The sequence below is a fragment of the Mesoplodon bidens genome (assembly GCF_964165515.1).
Source record: "Mesoplodon bidens genome assembly, contig: HAP1_SCAFFOLD_72, whole genome shotgun sequence".
NCBI classification, from domain to species: Eukaryota; Metazoa; Chordata; class Mammalia; order Artiodactyla; family Ziphiidae; genus Mesoplodon; species Mesoplodon bidens.
In genome coordinates, this window is record NW_027671438.1 from 1,874,209 (window position 1) to 1,897,828 (window position 23,620).

Here is a 23,620-nt window from a genome sequence, read left to right on the forward strand (position 1 = left end):
GAGCGTCCGCGGTCTGGTGCCTAGCATAGGCTAAATACACGGCATTTTTGTGAACAGAAGCCGGGATTCCAGCTGTCATATTTAATGAGGAATTATAGTCTTCTTATTGGGGGGAGGGGAGGGGTGTGTCACGGTACGTCAAGGGCGGGAGTCGAACCCGCCATCCCAGGCCCCGAGGGGTCTCCTCGGGTCCCCACTTCGGGCCGGTGGGTGTGGCTGGGGGCAGCCGAAGACGTGCGTGCGTGCGTGCGTGCGTGCGTGAGAGCGGGCGTGCCCACAGGGTGGGCCGCGCGCGCCGCGAGTGGTTCGGCCCGGTCCCCGGCTCATTGTGCTCGCCTCACGCAGGCCTGAGTTCGCAGCAGCGCTGGAGGCCCGGGGCCTGTGACCACAAAGAGGGAGCCGGGGGCCGGACGGGAGCGCGGCGGCGGCGGCTGAGGCCCAGGCCAGGCCCCCTCCCCTCACCGCCCGCCTGCCTGTCTGTTTGCCCCGCCCCCGCCGGCGGCGCCGCGCCCCTCCCCCAACCGCCAGACTAGCACGGTGCGGGGGCGGCGCGCGAAGACATGGGGGAGAAGCTGGAGCTGAGGCTGGAATCGCTCGTGGGGGCCGAGCCCGCCGTCTGCCCGTGGCCGCTGCCGGTCTACGTAAGTGCCACCCGTCCCCTCCTCCCGGACCCCCGCCTCTCTTCCCCCACGGCGCGCGCTGAGCCCACCGAGAAACGGAGCGACTCGAGTCGCCAGACCTTCTTTGGAGCCCCCCCTTCCCGCCCCGCCGTGGTTCTCCGCGGCCGTTTCCAGCCCCCGCGCGCAGGGTGGGCAGAGGGGAGCCGGGGCCGGCCGGGGGCGCAGACTCGGCCGCGGGGACCCCTCGCTTCTGAGGGGCGCCCGAGCCGGTCTGCGGTTGGCTCTGCAGGGCTGGGGACCCCGGTCTCCCCGGGCCTGGACTGCCGGCGGGCTTGCCCTTCTGTACTTTAGGATTTGACATGTAGGGTTTCTTTTGCCTGGTAGTTTATTCTTATCGCTGTCAACGTGCTTAGGTTTTTTTTTTTTTTTTTTTTGAGGGCACCCTTTCCTCCCTGTCTCCAGTTTTTTGTGTTTCTGTTTTGTTTTGTTTTAGTTAGGCATTTTGTCCCTCTGATCTTGAGTGGGTGGGCTGGCAGGACACTTGGAGAGGAGGCGTGCTGTCCCCTGATCTCGAGTGGCCTTTGGAAAATGACACGCCAAAGGGAAATTTACACACAAGTCCGGTGATTCCAGAAATGCAGGGTGTCCGGCCAGGTGGGCGTCCGGCCTCTCGTCCCCTGTGGCGGCGTGGTGCGCGTGTACCTTGTCTCAGGGTTTACGCTTGGGCCCCGCAGCCCACCTTCCAGAGGGAAAGCGCAGCGGGCGCCCTTTCGTGCGCTCAGCTTGCGGGGAACCGGCCTCCAGGCGACCCGGCGGGGAAGCCCGCGCGACCCGCGCGTGTGTGTCAGTTTTGTGGAAAATGTGTCGCGGCCGGGGTCGGGACGCTGGGACCGCCTGGAGCCGACGTTGACTCCGAGCCCAGGTTCTCCGCAGTTATCTGAGGTCCGAGGGTTTCCAGCCCTCCACTGCGCACTGGCGCTTTCTATTTTTGCCCTTCCTGTGCCTGGAGGCGCGGCTGAGCCTGGGCTCTGGCTTTTCCGGTTGGGTAACTCCAGGCGGCCCGGGTGGGCGGCCTGAGCAGCAGTGGGCCGGGCGGGGAGACATGCCAGGGGAGGGAAACTGAAAGTGGGGAGAACCTTCAGAACTCCAGCTGATCCACTTGCCTCGCCTCCCCGCCCCTCTTACTGCATTTGTCATGCAGGGGATGGCTGGCCGGCACATTTTTCAAACTGTAATAATTTGTGTCTCCTTAGTAGCCGTGAAGCATAGTTCACTTGTAGTGCACAGTTGTAGGAGTTTTGATCGCCATCAGGCGGCAGAGCAATCCTGTCATGCCATTTGCTGCCCTTTGGCGCCAGGGTGCCTCTAGCCTCTTGGCCACTAATCTCCTCTCCGTCCCTAAGGTTTTGGCTTTTCCAGAAAGTCAGATAAACGGAACAACAGCATGTAGCTTTTTGATTCTGGCTGCTTTGGCTCAGCAAAAGCTTTGTGAGATTCCTCCCGGGTTTGTTTTGTTGTTGTTGTTGTTTTAACTCTTTATTTAGTTAGTTATTTACTTGGCTGTGCTGGGTCTTAGTTGCGGCACATGGGATCTTCATTGCCGTGTGCAGTATGTTTTAGTTGCGGCGTGGGGGATCTAGTTCCCTGAGCAGGGATGGACCCCGGGCCCCCTGCATTGGGAGTGTGGAGTCTTAGCCACTGGACCACGAGGGAAGTCCGTCATCCCTGTTGTTGCGGGTATGAGAAGCCACTCCTTTTTCTGGCTGTGTTGTATTCCATTTTCCGTTTGTCCATTCGCCTGCGGGTGGCAGGACTTGTGGGATGTTTCCAGTTTTGAGGGGATCAGGAATAAAGCTGCTGTAAACATCCCAGGGCAGGTTTCCATGTGAACTTGGGTTCTTACCTCACTTGAGAAAATACTCAGGAGTGGGACTGGGGTCTGTGCTAAGTGTATGTTTAATAACCCTTCTGCATCTTAGAAATTGGTATTTTTGAATATTGGAAGAGTTTAGAAATCCACTGTGACCCAGCACCCAGGCACTTGAAACGAAGTTGAAAGTTCCTCTGGAGATGGTCACGTTGTCCCCGTCACTGTCTTTTATTCGAGGCAGAGCGAGGCCACAGATGTGTAACCCTTGTAAGGAAGGCCTCGTGTGTCCAGGTCCTGGCAGGACCTGGCTTTCTGGTGGTGGGCGGTTCTGAAGTGGAGAGCGTCTTTCCCTTGCTGGCCAGACCTCGCTTGGCAGGGTGCGGGGTGTGCTGCCTGCCTGGCCGGGCGCTCTTTCTGCCGGTCAGCAGCCGTTCCTGGTGTGTCTGTCCTACTACCAGGCAGGCGGTCAGGGGCCCTAGTGACGTGCTCAGCGAGCCGCAGCCTTCCTAAAGCTTTGCGGGTAATGTCTGCTACCCTCCCATTTCCCTGCTGAGGAATTTTGCTTTCTCAGGGGAAGTGAGGGGGCCAGTACTTTATAAGAGTTCCTATTTTGTGATGACTCGATGCTGAATACATTAAGAAAATGGGCTCCTTCCAGAAGCTTAACTTCTCAGAAGGTCAGATTTCGCATGTGACTGCACATTTGAAACGAGTGAGCTTGTTTGTTCATGGATTCATTCATTCTGCAAGCACCTCCTGGATATGTACAGTGAGTGTTCCAGGGGGCGCGGAGGACAGTAGACAGTATTCTTTTTTTTTGTTTGATTTTTGAATTTTATTTTATTTTTTTATACAGCATGTTCTTATTAGTCATCAGTTTTATACACATCAGTGTATACACGTCAATCCGAGTCGCCCAGTTCAGCACACCACCATCCCCACCCCCCTGCGGCTTTCCTCCCTTGGTGTCCATACGTTTGTTCTCTACATCTGTGTCTCAGCTTCTGCCCTGCAAACTGGTTCATCTGTTTGAGACAGCTGAGACAGCTTTGTACTTCCCGCTTCCAGGGGCTCTCGTGTGGGCGCTGCGAAGCGGGGTTTTAGATGGTGCAAGGTGGAGGGTGGGCACTAGAACCGGTGCCCAGTGCCCGGGTGTGCGTGCGCTAGATGGGGCGTGCGGCCTCGGACTCCTGCCGGCTCGGTGACCCCGGCCGAGTGCTCTAAGGCTTCTAGGTCTCAGTGTTCTCATCTGTAGCATGGGCTGAACAGGACTCACTCTCTCTGGAGGTTACAAGGTCTCACTGTGTTAATGCTTGTAGACCCTACAATGTAGGACTTAGGACAGTTTGGAGCATCGTTAATTGTTCCACAGATATTACCTGGTCTGTTGAACGACTTTGCCTGGTACACGCCAAAGCGATTAGGAAACTGGTATATCCCAGCTTCATTTCCTTTCCATTAAAAGAGTGCTCAGGAAAAAAAATTCTGTTTTTCAGTAGTCGTATCATATAGTGGAAAGGGCAGGGGTGTGAAGGCAGCTTAGGATTTGAATTCCAGGGCTTATGCTGTCTGTGGCCTGGGCAGGTTACTTTTGAACTGCAATCCCCACACTTGTAAAATGACATTAAAAACCACTCTTTCTGTGGGTTCTTAGAATTAATTAAGCAGGTTATGTGTGTAAAGTAGCCTGGCACTTGAATGAGTTGTCAGAACCAAGGGCTGCTGGAGACGATGCTTCCGCCCTAGGTAATCTCCCCTCCTACTGGGCGGCAGGTAGACACAAGCACAGTAGTCAGTGCTCTGGAAGAAGTGAGTTCTGGTGCTACAGAGCACAGAATCTTTTTTTAAATTTAATTATTATTTTATATTGGAGGTTAGTTGATGTACAATGTTGTGTTAGTTTCAGGTGTACAGCAAAGTGGTTTAGTTATTCATATATCCATTCCTTTTCAAATTCTTATCCCGTACAGTTTGTTCCAGGCTATGGAGTAGACTTCCCTGTGCTATGCGGTAGGTCCTTGTTGATGATCTGTTTTATACAGAGTCGTGTGTCTATGTTAATCCCAAACTCCTAATGTATCCCTCCCTCCCCCCACCTTTCCCCTTTGCAGAGCACAGAATCTTGGAAGGGAAAGTTCAGGGTAGGCTTCTTGGAGGAGGTGCCATCCTTTCTAAGGATATGTAGAAGCTCCTGGGGTGGCAGGAGGGAGCAGTGTGTGTCAAAGTTTGAGAAATATAAGAAAATATGGCAAAACTAAGGTATAGGACTAGAACTCAGGGTTTGGGAAAGAAATGAGAGTTGATACTGGAAACCTAGTGGGGCCCAACAGAACGGGGCCTTGTTTGTCCTGTCAGAAGTTTAGATGTTTATCCTGAAGGCTGTGGGAAACCCTAAAGAACGGTGAGATGGACTTCTGGTTTAGAGACTCACTTGGACCTCCATGTGCAAGGCACTTGATTGGGTGCAGGGTGAATTGTAATCTAAGGTTTCCACTTAAGTTATAAAAGGTTGGACTGGATTTTGCAGATCTGAGAGAGAATGGGTGGGGCCTGGTGACCAGTTAGAAAAGGGAGGGCAGCAAGCGTGGGTGACAGTTTACAGCTGCATCTTTTTGAGAGATATAGAGCACAGTAGGAAGGTATTGGGGGTTGGGAGAGGATCTTACTTCATCTTCAGTGCTTTAGAGGGGCCTGGTAGACAGGTCTGGGCCCAAGGTTCAGATCTGGGCTTTTGGGGAGGAGAGGTGTTTGAAGGCATGGGAGAGACTTAGGTTACCCACAAGAAGATCCAAAGAATCATAGGTCTGAGGGCTTTTTAAGTGGGTATACTGAGGAAGTTTATAAGCTGAAAGAAAGCAGCCAGCAGAGAAAGGGTGTGAAGATCTAGGAGAGGAAATGATTGTTCATTTGTTTTCAAAAAGCTGAATACTTATCGTGTGCCTGGGCCTTTTCTAGGATCTGGGGTTCTCACCATGTGTTACCTCTTCTGCAAGGACAGTTCAACTCATTCCCTGGTGAAGAGAAGTCAGATTATTCTTTGCATCCCATTCAGGTGTAGGAACTGTTCTGTACCTCTGAAGGGACTTTACTTAACGAGAGTAATAAGTTAGAAATCAAAAGAAATTAGAGCTGGAAGGGACCTTAAAAGCCACTGTACTTAATTTTGCCTAATATTTTACATTGATTGTAAGAAAAATGCAGAGCCCATTCTCTTCAGAATTCCTTCACTGAACTTTCTTTATGACTTTCATCCAGTGGGTCTAGCTTGTAAATTTTGGCCTCCTCCTAAATTTGCTTCTTCATCCACATTACATTTTGCCCCGACTATGGTAGAAACTCCTGGGTGGTTTCGCGGCCCCTGGTCTCAGTTCCTCTAAGTTCATCTGCCTACCCGGGTTGAGTGATCTTCTAACATGACAAGATATGCCTAAAATAATGCTGCTAATGGCTTGCCCACACAGAGTTAGTGCATACTAGCCGCCCAGCGTGTGCTCTGCACAGAGGCCTGTAGTCTGAACTGTGCTTTGCCAAGCCTCCTGGGGCTCTTGGCCCTGAGGAAGGGGAGCTTTTTGTGATCACTCTCTTTATCTAATTGGTTCTTCAGCTGCGGGGCGCCTTTTTCTCATCAGCGGAGGCACCCTTACTCAGCCAGTGGTAGCCCCAGGCCTCATCACTTGTGGGATACAAGCCATGCTCTCTCCCAGGCTTGCTTGGGCCAACATCTCTATTTTTATTTCTGTCTCTTCTCACACTTGGACCGCTGGTCTTTAGTCATCCCCACCTGCAGTATTTACAGTGCCCAGCAGGTGTCAGGCTTGAGTGTATTTGCACAGGTGCTCCCTGTGCAGTTAATGCACCTCCTACTCCAACTCTGCATAGCCTCATCTTTCTAGACTGTACTCCAGGGTTATCATGAAGCCGTCACTTAGATATAACTTTTGGCCTCCATAGGCACTTCTGTGCTTCATGTCATGTGATTGAAATTTTGACTTTATAGATCTTCCTCCTTAATGAGGCTTTAAGGACAGGAGTCATTTCTAATCCTTAGCACAGAGCAGATGCTTTTTAAAGATGATAAAATGTATGGTTTAAATGACTCATTTTACAATACTTTTGCTTTAGCTTCTGTTAGAAATAAAGTTTCCAGATATTGTGTTCCTGCAATAAGAAATAACGATGTGACCTTCCAGTTGTGTAAAGCTCATCAATGCTGTGCAAGTGCGTCAGGTGCGCTAAGGAACGTGGAGCCAAGTGGTCTAGTTGTGAGAGAGACTTAACTATGTTAACAAAGGTAAGCCTCCATTGTGTCCTGCCAACATTTGACAGTTGCTTTTGGGCAAACTAAATTTATAAAATTTTAAACTGTTCCTCCCCTTTAAAGGGATTGAATATTTGGCCACTTTGGTGCACCTGTGTCTTGTGAATTGTCCAATTGGAGATGGAGGTTTAGAAAGTGAATTTTAGTCTTGTTTAAGTCTCTTCCCATCAGACTGGTCTCGTGATTTCCTACACACCATGTTACTTCCTGTCTACCTTTCCTTGGTGGTGTTCATGCCTGGATTGTCTCCTGTACCTGCTCAAACCTTGGTCCATTCTCATTTGTACCATGGAAGTTTGTCATGCCGGATACTGTCAGAACTAATTTTACTTAAGTTTGTGTTAAGGTGCAAAGCACACGTTTTGTATATTATCTGTTTTTTGTGTTTGTTTATATTTTTATGGTTTCTCTTCAAGAAATATTATGAGTAGGGAAATAACAAGATGTAAAGAGAAAAAAGTCATCATTCTCTTTTAAGTTGTTAGAACATCTACCTGCAATCATAATGCACTGTGGTATGTGTTAAAATAGGAAATCTGTGTCATGTCCCGTAGGAGCAGGAAAGTCAGTGGTGTTAGTGGGGGTGTGTCATGGAAGTAATCACAAAGCAGGTGACTGCTGGTTGGGGTCCTGAAACATTAGTGTGTGTTCCCTGTGTCCAGTAGTGGTCTGGAGGGGTCAGGAAGCGTGTCTTTCAATTTGAGGGAACAGAGGGTTTGAGGTCCTCTCTGTTCTATTGCTCTAGTATAGTATACTGCATAGCAGCTCATAAAATACTGGGTTTATAGTTGATATTTAAATCGCTGATTGATCATCAAGATTGGGATGTATCATTGGAAATGAAAATAGGAAGAGTCTTATGCTTTTTAGGTTTTTCCTTTTTTTCTGATGTCTCAGAAGGCTCTTTGACGGGGGACTTTTTATTCTCCCATACAATTCCATGAATACTTATACCCTGGCACTTATTTTAATGGCATTTTCAATTTATAAATGTCTCTGAAACACATACTGTAAACTATTTGAGGGTAATGACCATGGCCATTGATGGCACATCTTAAATGTGCATCGTGTTAATGTTTGAGTGTCAAGTGGTCTACCATCAGTGCTTCCTTCTTTCACCCAGTTTTCTTCCTCATTTCTTTCTCCAAATTTGTCTCATTTTTCTACTCTCCCTTTTGCTTCTCTATTCTTGCTTTCTCTTTCCCATTGCATGTGTCATTCTTCTTCTTCTTCTTCTCCTCCTTCTGACTTCATTATTACGGCCAACCAAAACCTTTTCTAGGATTGTCTCTATCTTCCTTTCCTCTTCTTTGCCATCCACAAACTCTTACAGAATATTCTTGCTTGACTCCGTTACTTCCTAGCAAACCCATGTACTTCCTGGTCACTTTAGAACATTGAAAAGTGTTGGAATTTTTAAAAATAGGTAATTATAATCAGTCTTCTTTCACCTCTGGCATAAGACTCTTCTTCCTCAATCTGACCATTCTTAAATCTAGAAGTACTCCAGCTCATTGGTCTCCCTTACCCCCATGTTTAGGCCAAAGAACTTGTGAAACCATAGCCCTGTTTAATACTTGAATTTATCAAAACATAAGAGGGCTAATTCTGCCTAAGGGCACCAAAGAAGAATAAAGACGCCACAAATAAACGTTTAGTCCAGATTTATAGTGGACTCTTAAGTGCCTAGTTGAGTGCTAACCGTTAACTCACTTGAACAACAGGGAGGTCATGACACAAACTAACATGTTAATTGTATAGACACTTCACTTCACCATTCCTCAATGTAGCTGATAAACTGCATCCAGTTAGCTTAAATAACATGAATGATGAATTTCCCTGTGTATATAAATGGGGAGTTTCTAAAGTTTTTGTTTTCCCTTTGTACAACTACTGACTGCCACCTCGCTTGGTCAGTGCAATAGAAAATGATGACTAAGAAACACATTGTCTCAGTATCAGTGGACATTATGTCCTAGTAGTGTATAAAAATCTCAAAATTCTTAATCTAAAAGGTAGTTCTGCCAATCTTATATCCTTTTCCTTTGTTAATATATATATCCAATCTATGAAGGTCTCGGTTTCCTTACTTAGAATATGAGGTGGATAGATTTGCTGATATCTAGAGACCTTTCCAATTTTAATATTCCCTAGTTATAAGGGCTGAGCCAAATACAATGGCTCCCTTAATCATTAACCTTGCTCATGATGAAAGTTATCAGCAAGTTCTACTTGTAAGAGATCAAACATTCATATAGATGTATATTGTAGCACATTGACTTTTACAGAACTCAAAGTAACACAACATAGTTACATTCATAGACTTAAGGTCACTGTGGTATACTTTACAATTTTTCTTTTCCCTAGTAAGGAAATGTAGATCCCTAGGAAGGGATTTCTTTCTCTGCCTTTCAGTAATGTAAGCCTTTTATTATCTCTTGGATCCTAAAAATGGGTAGGGTTTTGGCAGATGGAGCTTAGGACAGACATTCCAGGTGACAGGGACAACACGAGAAAGGGCAGAAGGAAGAATGGATTTTCAGAAAGACTTGATATCTTACATGATGAGAGCAGCGTTTCACAATCTCTGTCCTGCAGAACACTGGTTTTAGATGATGTTAATGTAGTTACAAGACAGAAGCATTTGAGAAGAGCTGTACTCTACATCCCGACATGAAATTCAAGTTTCACTTTGTTACATTACATACTCTGAAAAGTTTTGGAGGAAGGAATTGATTTATTTTTGTTTAATTCAGTCTTACTCACAGTTACTTGACAAACCTATATTCAGCTGATGGGACTGTATTTTGTGAAAGGCCAATCGGAGAAATGGTGAGATGGAGCTTAGGATATTTCTCTGTTGGGACAGGCATGTGATTATTTTTCTTATAATTCTTTACTGTTTGTCGTAACAATTGTTACTTTGCAGGAGTCAGGTTTTGTTTTTTTTTACATCTTTATTGGAGTTTAATTGCTTTACAGTGTTGTGTTAGTTTCTGCTGTATAACAAAGTGAATCAGCTATATGCATACATATATTCCCAGGATTCAGTTTTAAGCCCTCTTTTTTTTTTTTTTTTTCGGTATGCGGGCCTCTCACTGTTGTGGCCTCTCCCGTTGCGGAGCACAGGCTCCGGATGCGCAGGCTCAGCGGCCATGGCTCACGGGCCCAGCCGCTCCGCGGCATGTGGGATCTTCCCAGACCAGGGCACGAACCCGTGTCTCCTGCATTGGCAGGCGGACTCCCAACCACTGCGCCACCAGGGAAGCCCAAGCCCTCTGTTTTTACCTGAGTTATTGGGACTCTTAGAAAGCTCAACAGTCCTGGAGTCTTCATCTCTGATGTAGTTTCCAGACGCTCCTGGCACTTACCACTATTTTCTCTTGATTCTTTTCCTCCGGCTTCAGACTTCTTACGATTATGAGCTGATGGTTTTCTCAGCCTCTAGTGTCAAAACCAGCTACCTCACTCATCTTCATTGTCTCAGTTACAAGGTGTAATATTTCCCATGTTTATATGTGTCAAAATATACGTCAGGGATTGATACATAGCATATGCATAATAAAAATTGTATTTCTTTTTTTTCTTTGTTCAGAGGTATCCAAACACTGGCCAAGTTCTTAAATTGAAAGTAGAGTGATCTAACTTATTCAGCTCATCCAACCATCAATGTTGAATATTTGTCTTTTTTCTTACACATGTTTCTTGTATTCCAATTGTGACATTCTAGAGCACAGTGAGTACATTTATAACTTATTACTGCATTACTACCTTGGCTATTCCTTGACCAAAATTTACTTCACACAACTGACAGCCTAATTAACCTACTAGATTTTTTTTTAATGTACGCATACATTAAAAAAAATCTAGTAGGTTAACTTCATTGCTAATAACTGAATTTTTACATCTCTATGCACCCATGTATGCAACACCAGATCAAGATATTATAAAATATTTCTAACACCCTACACGGTTCTCTGTTACTTCTTTGTGTTCCATACTCTCCCAGGGCAACACCTAAGCTGACCTCTATCACCATATATGACATACATGGAAAGACACAGTGTGTATTCTTTGGTATCTGGCCTCTGGGTACATATCATTCTATCAGTAGTTTATTGTTTTATTGTGTTTTCCTGATTTTTTAAACCTAGACATTCATACAGTGTCAAAGTACCACTGAGTTCTTCATATTATTATGCTGACCTCCATCTTCAGGGGCTTTCCACAGTCTTCCATGTGTCTTTCCACCTCCTTTCTCTTCCGTCTAATTATGTTTCATTTAACCAACCTCAGCCAGCCTTCCCCCATATTCCCCAACACGTAGCACTCCTGTGTTCAGCCAGTTTTGTCCCCTATTCCATAAGCCCTTTGTGCCATTCCTGACACTGTGCCTGTTCCCTGCCCGGAAGGCCTGTTCCCTACCCTCTATATACTTGTTCAAGACTCAGTTTAAATGCTACCTGTTCTGAGAAGTCTTCTCAGAAGAAGCCAGTACTTTTTGGAATCCTTCTTTAATGAAATCCCATAGCAAGTGTAATCTGTCCTCCCTGATCTGGTATTTAATTATCCATTGTTCCTATCATATAGTGTTTGTTTTCCTTGTGTGCTGTTATTATTTATTGAAGCAGATTACAGTGACTTGAACCAGGAACTGGGTCATTTTCCTCTTCATTTTAGCGCAAGTTTCTGTGATATGAAGTTAAACTCTTTTTCCCTCACTTCCCATTCACCCTCAGCAGTTGTTAAACATGAAGTACAAGTGAAACTTATTGGTTAACAGGTTTTTGTGGTCCTTGTTTCTGGTCCCTAGGTCTAAGCTGCACTTCTGTAGTGCTAATTTGACTGATTTCTTATTGTCACATAACTCAGGAATTAACTAAATCATTACAAATTTAGCTCCGTATAAGATAGTATAAGAAAAACCCAGTGGATATCAAAAGTTTTGGCCTGGAGGAGAGTGTTGTATGAGTCCTAGTTTGGTGGGACTCACACTTAATGATTGAGCCTTCCAATATTCCACTGTAAGTAAGAAAGAGGTATGCAAATATATGGTTAATATTTAACAGTGTTGATAGAAAAGAGAAGAGAGAAAGGGACAACAGATACTTTGAGGGCCTTTTGGAATTCATGAGCAATTATGATTGGATGGGGAAAAAGAAGAACCGTGGGCTAACCTCCCACAAGTGAGGTCAGGAAAGAGAGAAGGGCTCATCTGGTACGCAGGTAGAGAGGTTTGACCTACAGAATCTTAGACAACCTCAACAATCTGAGCAGCGTTGGCAAGAGGCAAACTCAAGGGCTCACAAAAGTCTGCAAAAGTCTCACACAAAGAACTCTGGCATGGTGTTCATCATCTAGCTAATCCTAACATGCAGACATTTATGAGAGTAAAGTCAGGTCTTTACCAGAGTGGGTTTCTTATTTGGGCAACTGGGTCAAATGAAGAAAGGCAGGTGTAGGCTGCCAGAGTAATAAGTAAGGAGAGGAAAAACAAACAGAACGAGACATATCATTCATCAGTGATTTCCCCCCAGTATTCTTAGCCTCCACCTTATCTCCATCTTACTGCGAACACAGGAACGAGACCGAGCAGCGAGGTAAAAGGTCTCTACAGAACCTGAGGTAATATAGGAAATAAAACGTAAAATTGTACATTTTCTTCCTGGGGGTAGTTGAGATGACAGTTCAGTAATCGCATAAGGTCAGGCGACGTCTACAGGAATTGTAGCAAAGCTGGACAAAGCAAGGAAACATCTGTTCGCTGGCATCTGAACGTCAGGGAGACACCAAGACGTGTGGGCCAAGTTGTGGAGAGAAGGGAAACACAGACGCAGGCTTGACATTTGGTGCAGCTTTTCTCCTCTGGGCGTTTGCTGATTCAGATCTTACAGCCTAGGAACTGAAAAGCCAAGGAGTTCAAAAGACTCTAACCACAGAAGCCAAAGGGCAACAGCTCAAGCTAAAGGCAACAACTAATGGAATGACAAGCTAAGTGTATCTTTAGTCTCACAGGGCTGTGGGAACCATTACATTTAAAGCGTAACAAATACAAGGGTCGTTGGGAATAGGGAGAATCCAAACTTTCACATGGTAATCCCAAAGGGCAACACCCGTAGGGAAGGACAAGACAGAAATAGACCAACCTTCACACAGACTGAAAAATGGCTTTGAATGAGCTCAAACTGAGAATGGACTAAGGTTACCAGTCCCTATAGTAACTGTCTGCCATGGGCCAAAGTAAATCATTTCAAGAGAAAGATAACAACATCCAGAATGTGGAGGTATCTTTATAGTTTCCTAAAATAAGTTAAGCCCAATTTTAGTATGAAAAATAATTGGACATAACCAGGAAAAAGACTAAATGATCAAAAGTTTAAAAAAAAGAAGAAAGAGAGAAAAAAGACAACATAAATAGACACAGGAGGACAAGAGTTAGCAGGCCTTGGTTAAAAAAAAAACAACAAAACTACTATGGTTAAACAAAGAAAATAGACACATGGCAAATAAGCATATGAAAAGATGCTACACATTCCATGTCATCAGTGAATTTTGAATTAGAACAATAATGAGATACCACTACACACCTATTTAAATGGCTGAAATCCCAAAACCGAAATACTGAAGTTGGTGATGATGCAGAACAATTGGAATTCTCATTTGTGGCTAGCGGGATACTTAGCAGTTTCTTACAAAATAAACGTACTTTTACCATACAGTGACCGAGTAATCCTGCTCTTTGGTATTTACCCATAGGAACGGAAAAGTTCTGAATAGTTATGAAAGTAAGAGCCTTTACAGTGAGAAAATTCTATGATTCTATGGTTTTTCAACTCATTAATTTGTGTAGTTCATCCATTTTACTCATTGAATACACTTAAGTATATTGTTCCTTGAAATGGCCATTCAAAGTTGTTTCCTGTGCCACACACTATTATTGTTAGGGTTGGTCCTGTGTAAATCTTACCCCCACTGAATTAGTATTAACCCTAAACAAGCAGCTTTCTTCCATAAGGAAACAAAAAAGAGGTTCAGAAATGTCCAAAGGTTTTATAAAACTGTGTTATCAAATCTTATTTATCAAAAAACTTCAAACATAGCAGTATGAGTTCCCATATACCCTTTACTCAGCTTCCCCAAATGTTAACATTTTATATTACTAGAGTATGATTATTGAAAGCAGAAAGTTTACATTGTCACAATGCTACTAACGATTTATAGACTCGTATTCAAATATTGCCTATTGTCTTGTGGTCCAGATTCAAATCTAGGATCCCTTATTGCATTTGCTTGTCATATCTCCCCATTCTTCTCTAACCTAGGATAGTTCCTCAGTCTTTTTTTGTCTGTTATGACCTTGAACTAATGGAAAATCCTAGCCAGTCATTTTGTAGAACTTTTCTCAAAAAGGATTTGTTTGATATTTTCTCATGGTTAGACTGAGGATATGTATTTCTTGACAAGAACACTTCAGGAGAGATATGCCATTTTCAGTACATATTAGAGGTGCAAACAAATCTGTATGTCTCACTACTGGGGATGCTAACGTTGATGACTTAGTTATAATGATAGCTGCAAAATCACTATTTTTCCCTTTGTAATTATTTGAGATTGTTCAAATATTCTGCTTCTTGTTTAATTTTCCCATACTAATCTTAGCATCCATCAATAATTTTTGACTCCATCCTTTACTGTGGTGTTTGATGATTGTTCATTTTCTATTCCCATCATTCCCTCTACATTTATTAACTATAATTTGAGTATAAGAAAGAGCTGTTCTTCTTCTTCATTTATGTATTTATCTGGTTATTTGTTTATATATATACATACATCAGTGTGAACTTGTGGATATTTATTTTATTCTACGGGTTAAAATTTATTACTATCATTAATAGTTTTGTTTCTCAAAGTGTTCCATATTTGGTCACTGGTACTCCTTCCAGCTGTCTCCTATATTTTTCCTACATGGCCATACAATTTTTGGAGTAATATCTTACTTTCTGACGCCACAAAATGCTCCAGACCCATCTTGTACTTTCCTCTGTCTCAGCCTTGAATCAGTCGTTTCTCCATGGAGTTCTTGTTTCTTGCATTAATAATGGTATTCAGAAACCAGAATCTTGGTATGAGGTGGATTTATCGCTATCCAAGCTACCTCATTGTGTTTTCAGCAGAGAGAGCTAAAAATATATATACGAATACATAAAAATATACAAGTATCTCTATTTTCATATTATCTATCTGGGTGTGTGTGTATACACACACATTATCTATCATCTGTCTATCTACATATATATAATAACTTCAAATTGATATATGAATTCAAATTGATACCTTGATTCCAATCCAACACCACAGGGTTTATTCTAGCCTCCCTTACCCTTTCCTTATTTGTAGCTCTTTTCTTTAACAATTATAAACCTGATTCTCATTATTTGCAGTCTATTTATTCATTTGCTCAATTCTGGAATACACATAAAATATTTAAAAATCATTAACCTGTACACGTGTGAAAAATAAATTTACTAACAAGTTCAATATTTGTGTACATTTCTTTTTGTCTTTATGTTTTCAGTATATATTGTGCATGGTTAAGTACAGTATATTAAAATACTATTTTCCAAAGTTACTTAGGTTAGCTCTTTCCCACCTCCTTCAGTGTGTTTTTTTTTCTTCTGCAGTGTGAGAAAATCCAGTACTTTGTGTTCAACTCAGACTACCAAACCAGAAGTTCTAGCAGAAAAGGTGATAATCCATATGTGCACTAAGATCCCCAGGTGATTCTTTTCATTGGAGAAATATGAGGAACACTGCTTGACGTCTCTACAGCTAAGATGTCTAAAATGAAACTTCAGTTATTCCTTCTTCCAAACTGTCCCATCCTGCAAATCTTTTCTTGCTCAGTGAATGGTGCCATGATTCACACAAAAAGTAACTCAATGCAAAAACCTGGGAATGGTCCTCAATTCCTTCCTTTTCTTCACTTTCTGCATCGACTGCATCATTAGGTCCTCTGGAATCTCATCTCTCTCTCTCTCATCACATTTATAATGTTTCTCTTCATCTTCATTGCCACCATCTTAGCCACTACCATTTCTCCTTTGCTCTACTTGAACAGCCTAGTATCTACACAACTATCTTTTCATTTAATTGCTTTCTCTTGCATCTAAGATAAAGTCAAAATCCTTAGCCTTATAGATTCTGGCCTTGCCTTTTCTTGTAAGTTGTATTTTCATACTTATAAGTACAGGCACACTCACACACACACGTATAGTTGGTATTGTTAGTTTAGGTTTTGTTTGCCCTCCCATCCTAGCATGAGAAAATTAAGAAACAAAGTGAAACCAAAAAAAGAACTTTAAAAATAAATTTGAATAATATCCTTTCCCTCCAGAACAATTCTCTAAAGCAGTATTACCATTAATGGCAGTACAGACCAGAATTTTTTCCCTTAGACATAAAGGCATGGTGAAGAAGTCTCATTAAAAACTGGAATCTAAGCTTTCAATGTCAAGTTCTGTCTCTAATCTTCTGCAGTAAGCCATAATGATTAAAGTATAGGAATCTGAATCAGAGGTCTGGTTTAGTATAATCTTTTTTGTAATAAGCTTTGTACCTTAGACAAGTCATTTATCTCTCCATCCCTTAATTTCATCATTTATAAACGGAGATGTTAAGAGTATTGATATTCAAGGCTAATGAAAAAAGAATGCATCTAAGTACTGTATCAAACACTTTAAAAAGTAACCAGTTCAGGTTCTCTGCCCATTTTTAAATTGGAATATCTGGGGGTTTTTGATATTAAATTGTATGATTTCTTTAGATAATTTGGATATTAACTCCTTATCAGATATATCATTTGAAAAAATCTTCCATTCAGTAAGTTACCTTTTCATTTTGTGATGATTTTCTCCTCTCTGCAAAAGCTTTTCAGTTTGATATAATGACACTTGTTTAATTTTACTTCTGTTGGCCATGCCTGAGGAGATAGACCCCCCAAAAATATTGCTAAGATCGATGTCAATGTATTTTTCCTAGGGGTTTTATGGTTTCAGGTCTTAAATGTGAGTCTTTAATCCATTTTAAATTTATTTTTATGTATGGTATAAGGAAATAATTCAGTTTCACTCTTTTACAAGTAGTTGTCCAATTTTCCTAACACCATTTATTGTCTTTATTTCATTGTATGTTCTTGCCTCCTTTGTTGTAGATTAACTGATCACATAACTGTGGGTTCATTTCTGGGCTCCCTATTCTATTCCACTGACCTATGTGTCTGTTGTTATGCTAATACCATAACGTTTTGATTACTATAGCTTTGTAGTATAGTCTGAGATCAGTGCATGTCATACCACCAGCTTTGTTTTCCTTTCTCAATATAGCTTTGGTTATTGGAGGTTGTTTGTTTGTTTGTTTGGATGATTCTATACAAATTTTAGGATTATTTGTTCTAATTCTGTGAAAAATGCCATTGGTATTTTGATAGGGGTTACATTGCTTTGGGAATACATACAAATGACCAAAAGACACATGAAAAGATGCTCAATATCACTAATCATCTGGGAAATGCAAATCAAAACCACAGTGAGATATCACCTTACACCTGTCAGAATGGCCATGATCAAAAAGGGAACCCTTGTGCACTGTTAGTGGGAATGTAAATTGGTGCAGCCACTATGGAAAACAGTACAGAGGTTCCCCCAAATGTTAAAAATAGAATTACCATATGATCCAACAATTCAACTTCTGAGTATCTATCCAAGGAAAACAAAAACACTAATAAGAAAGGATGTATGCACCCCTCTGTTCATTTGAGCGTTACTTATAATAGCCAAGATATGGAAGAAACTAGTGTCCATAAATAGATGAATGGATAAAGAAGATGTGGTGTATATATACACATATATATAATGAAATATTACTTAGTCCTAAAAAAGAATGAAATATCTTCACTTGCAACAACATGGATTGACCTAGAGTACTAGGTGTGCTAAGTGAAATAAGTCAGACAGATAAGAACATATACTGTATGATTTCACTTATATGTGAAATCTAAAAAATAAAACAAAGAAAACCAAAGAGAAACAAACTTGTAGATACAGAGAACAAACTGGTGATTACTAGAGGGGAAGGGGGATAGGGGACTGAGAGAAATAGGTGAAGGGGATTAAGGGGTACAAATTTCCAGTTATAAAATAAATGTCTTGGGGATGCAATCTACCGCATAAGGAATCTAGTCAATAATACTGAAATAATTTTGTATGGTGATATATGGTTACTAGACTTATCATGGTGACCAATTCAAATGTATTTAGATGTTGGATCACTATGTTGAACACTTGAAACTAACATAATATTGTATGTCAACTCTACTTCAATAAAAAAGTGACCAGTTAACATTAATTGGTATTATAATTACATTTTCTCTGCATAAAGGCACATTTTATTGATTTTTTCATTATAAAGTATAAAAGTACCTTTTACTTTCAAGATGAGTTCTAAGATTACTTGCTAATGTTAATGTGGTAATTTAAAATACGTCTAGATATAATTTAATGTTAATTGCCTAAGACAAATATGTCTGATATTCACCATTATGAATTCAAACCTATGAGTAAAGATGTCAAATGAGTCACCAAAACATTTTTGTGTATTGCCTCTCATTGAACCCTAAATGCTAACAAGACTTTTTGTTGGAATGAGGGATCAAAGTTTTATACTCTTTAAGAACTAATGCCATAGCTGTTTTATTTTTATAAATAAAGCTCTTTCCGTTTACTTTTTAGTGTACAATTTTTGAATGGCCTGGAAAGAGAAAAATTATTCTTTGGGCTGACAAAAATGATAAAGAGGCTCATTGCTGATGAAGGGAAGAAGACAAAGAAGAATAGAGAAAGAAGGATTTGTTCCTCTTCCAAAAGGGGGGCAAGATACTAGAGCTTTCTGCAGGGAAACTGAAGCATACCTTTCTTTCTGAGATTTGAAAGGAAGAGATCCCCTACATTTAAATATCTAGAGTATATCTTCCATTTAAAAATGAACCTAGCTAATCATCCAGTGAGGAAGAAAAGAGTAAAATAGCCTTTGACCAAGTCCTTTCTGTGGTGTTAAATACAACTAATTATAATGAATATCACATATCTAATGAGTTCAAGAATTCCCCTTGGAAGAATTGGTCTGTCCTTTACAAAAAAGAGAGTTCAAGTGAGTTATTTGCATTTGGTAGGGAAGCTCTACTGTCTAAATCATACTCATTTAGAGGTGAAGTTCAGGGCTTCCCTGGTGGTGCAGTGGCTGAGAGTCCGCCTGCCGATGCAGAGGACACAGGTTTGTGCCCCGGTTTGGGAAGATCCCACATGCCGTGGAGCGGCTAGGCCCATGAGCCATGGCCGCTGAGCCTGCGCGTCCGGAGCCTGTGCCCCGCAACAGGAGAGGCCACAACAGTGAGAGGCCCGCGTACCAAAAAAAAAAAAGGTCCAGTTCAAAGTCTGCCATAATTTGTTATTATATATGTAATTTTTGAATGTAATATACAGTTGCATATGTATATAACATCAACAAGAAAGTGACCCACTTCAGAGTCAAGAAAATATATAGGTGAAGTGTAAAAGGGTTGGAATAGATATACCATAACAGTAACAACAAAACAAACCAAGACAACAACAACAAAACTGGAGTGGCTAAGAAAATATCAGAAAAAAATATATTTTAAGACGAAAATTTTTACTAGAGACAAAGATATTTTAAACTCATAAAATGATTATACCATCTAGAATGTATAATAATTATAAACTTATATGCACCTAACAACAGAACTTCAAAATACAATGAAGCAAAATCGACACAATGGAAAAGAGAAACAGACAGTTCTACAATAATAGTTGGATACTTTAATACCTTTCTTTCAATAGCAGAACAGACAGAAAATCAACAAGAAAATAAAAAAACTTGCACATTATCAATCAACTAGACCTAACAGCCATCTATAAAACATTCCACCCAACAGCATCAGAATATACATTCTTTTCAAATGCACATGGATATACTATATGCTAGGCCATAAAACAAATTTCAGTACATTTTAAAGGATATAAACAATACAAAGAGTGCTTTCAGATGACAACAGAATGCAATAAGGAATCGTTAACAGAAAGAAATTTGTTGAAAATCACAAATGGAAATTAAACAATATATTCCTAAATAATTCATGGGTCAAGTAAGAACTCATAAGGGGAATTAGAAATAATTTGAGATGAATTAAAATGAAAGTATAACATATTAATACTTGATTGGTCACACATAGTCTTTTGAAAAGCAGAGGGGTTAGACAGAGATCTAAATTAATTAAAAAATCATTTATTATTCTGGGAATAAAAAGAACTGGGCTTAGTCTCAGTTTTGCCTTTCTTTATCTTTGTGTCTGTTGATCATCTTGGAATAGTCATTACATAGTCAGAATACAGTTGCCATCTCAGGAATCAAATACTGTTATCTCTAGGGCTACCATAACAAGATACCACAAACTTGTTAGCTTAAAAGAACAGAAATGTATTTTATCACAGCTCTAGAAGCCAGAAGATCAAACTCAGAGTGTTGAGAGGGCCATGTTCTTTCTGCCTCAAGGGGAGGATCCTTCTTTGTCTTAACCAGATTCTGGTGGTGGCCATCAATCACTGGTGTTGGCATTTTTTGACTTGCAGCTGCATCACTCTGGTCTCTTCCACTGTTGTCACATGGAATTGTCTCTGTGTGTTCCTGTCTCTGGAAACAATTTAAATAGAAATTTCTATTTTTAAAAAACAAACTGTTGATTACTATGCTCTATTTAGATAGTTCCTCTAACCCACACCCACCTCCATTTCCCCATATGTATTTGAGAAGGAAAGAGGAACTCCTGTGAGCTATCCTATTGGAAAAAATCAATGATACATTGTTTTACTAGAGATGTCTCTTACCTAAAATATTTGAATTAAATATAAAATCTGGGGAAATTATCACCCAGTTTCCCTCTTCTAGAGGCATGATCTAAAAGATAGGCAGCAGAATATTTTATACCCATGAGGTTTGCTGACATTATTGATTTGATCCAGAATCTGTATTTTCTCTCTAAAGAAAACAGTATTCTCTCTTTCCTTTCTTTAATTTATAATGTTGATGTCTTAAGATTATTGTCAGAGAGGATGCTTGTAGTTCAAATGATTTGGCTGCATTTCACCAGTATTATTACAAGATAGTCAAACAATGGCTGGGCTCCAGTATAGACCTCAGTCCCTTTGTTCCACTGGGATACGGATGTGAAAGCCAGTGTTTCCTTATATTCCAAAGACCAAATAAATAAAACAAATAAATAAACACACAAAAAAAACCAAGTAAATGAAACTATCTTAAAACCAGCTCTCTTTCCTTCCTCATCCATGTTAATTCTCTTCTACCTAAAATTACTTCCTGGAAGTGATTTTTATGTTTCTTAGAGCCTCTTTATGTATATATCCACACTAATGCATATAAAACTGTTCCTTTTAGATCTTTTACTTTTTCCATTTGAAGAATTATTTTCACACGTCATATAGAGTTTATCCATTGTCCTAGATATGCATTTTTCCTGTGTATTTGAGCATCATAGGAAGATAAATTCTACTCTTGAAAATGTTAACTGGTGACTGAGACACAGAAAGCTATTCTTCTTACCATTTTTCAATAGTGAGTAGTAGATTCTGTAGGGGTGGAATTTTAAGATGTAAGTATACTGTTTTTCTACACTCCAATTACGTTCCCCTTATCATAGAAATTGACCAGTGAAGTGTCAGAATCCATGTACATACAATCCATTAAGTTATTAGATATAACGTTGGTCAGAAAAGCATACTGTGAAATGTTGCTTTTATTTAAACTCCCACTATTTTCACTCCATGGTTTCAAGATTTGACTTCTTTATTGCCCTCTGGTGGTGGGCTCTGTGAACTGCATATTTACGGGTCTGGAGCACATATCTTCCTGGAGGTATTCAACTCCTCAGGTACAAGCTAAAGAGTAGATGATAAGAAGCATTCAGATTTATTAAAACTAACTAAGAATATCAGTAGCCTGACTGTTGTTTCTAAAAATATAAAATATTTATCCTTCTGTTGTCAAACAACCATATTTCATGAAAAGAAGTATAAATCCTTTTTTGCTTGCAATAAAAGAACAATAATTGAAGGTATTCTTCATTTGGACCAAATACCTTCTCTGAAAATATAAGTTCAAATAGGAGTTGAACTTTGCAAAATATTCTTTAGTAAATAAAACTCCACATATAATTTCAAATTATCATTTAATTTTACCTTAAATTTAAATATCTATATTGACTTAAATGGTGTACTCTGTAATTTTGGATGATTCCCTCCTTTATATCTTCTTCCTCTCTTCAACAAGTAAAATACATATGAATGCCTAACGTGAGGTAGGGTATTCTCTGTGAAATAATGATGTTGGTATACTTGATTTTGACTTAGCAGAGGGATTGAGCCTCTGTGTTGGTGAATTCTCCCCAGGTGGTGCGTGGGGAGAGGGTCAGGCATGTCTCTGTGCTCCTGAAGTTTTCTCTGTGAAACTGTCAACCTCCAATATCAGAAATAACTTCCTTCGTCAGAAGGGATTTTCAGACATTAAAAGTTTTCTATTAAAGTGCAAGTATTTTTAAAATCTATAAAATATAGGGCATTATAAATTTTCTTTAGTTACTACAAGCTGAATTTTAACTGAGAAGACTGGGGACTCCATGTATGTGTACATGCATGCATGCGTGCATGTTTGTGTGCTACACAAGTGTGTGTGTGTGTGTGTGTGTGTGTGTGTGTGTAGGTCTACTGAGGATACAGAACATATTCTGGACATGAACGAGCAGTGGTGTATCAGAAGGGAAAAGAATATAAAGGACCAGCTTCACCTGCTTAATTTGTCCCCTGACCTGGTGTCATCTTATTTTCCACCATCCTTTGCTGATCTGTATACTAAATACCCAGGGTTCCTGGGTACCCCCAGGTACCTCTGTAAGTTTTACAAGCCTATCAATATCCCATGTACAGTGGATGGAACCTGGACTTTTTGCCCATCTAGTTTTCCTTTCCCTCAGAGTTTTCGTTTGAGTTATGTCATGGGGTAGGTACTGTTGTGAAAATTTGTGCTCACTTGTTAAATAGAAACTACTTATTTAACTGTTTAAACAAATAAACAGTATCTTAAGTCAGTTGCACGGCACCTCCAGTCTCCGCAAAGCAGAGTTACTTTGGGACAGGAAGTTCTTTTAGTTTCCCCTTAAATCAAAATACAAAGTTATTGAGCAATTCTAGGACCAACCCTATAGTTGCAAACTTGGGAAGAGATCACAGGATTCTGTAATCATCTGCTTATCCCCTTACTGGGACAGCAAATAGCTCAATAGTTCTTATACTGAAGTTAAAAGGAAGAAGAATACCGGAACAAAGTCTGCATTTAAAGTCTGTGTCTTATTTTTATTTTCTCTTGGCACATAGTAGCTAACTGTTAAATGTTCTCTTGATAAATATTAAAAACACACAAGATACTTCATATACTAGGGGTCATAAAATTTCAACTTTTCTTTTGGTGTAGGGGTTGATGAAGAAAAGTTTGGAAACTTCTGATCCATGTTAATGTTCCTGCTTTGAGAACTGCAGGGCGCAGCTTTTAGGTGGAAAAAGTTGCCAAGAGAACCAGAAGTAGAATAAAGACATTTATGTAATTGTTCCTTATAATTTCATTTATTGGTTTTCAGCATCTAACTTTGAAAAGTTGCCTGAGGCTGCCTAGGGT

At 40.7% G+C, this 23,620-nt stretch overlaps 1 long non-coding RNA gene across 12 annotated transcripts in view; it reads left to right on the top strand.

Annotated features, from left to right (window-relative positions):
* The first annotated feature begins 280 nt into the window (after positions 1 to 280).
* Positions 281 to 23,620, top strand: part of LOC308611360 — a 180,667-nt gene continuing 157,327 nt past the window's right edge. For all 12 annotated transcript variants that reach the window (XR_014014854.1, XR_014014855.1, XR_014014856.1 and 9 more), the window contains exon 1: positions 281 to 641. This is a non-coding gene — a long non-coding RNA (uncharacterized lncRNA). The remainder of the gene's footprint in view (positions 642 to 23,620) is intronic.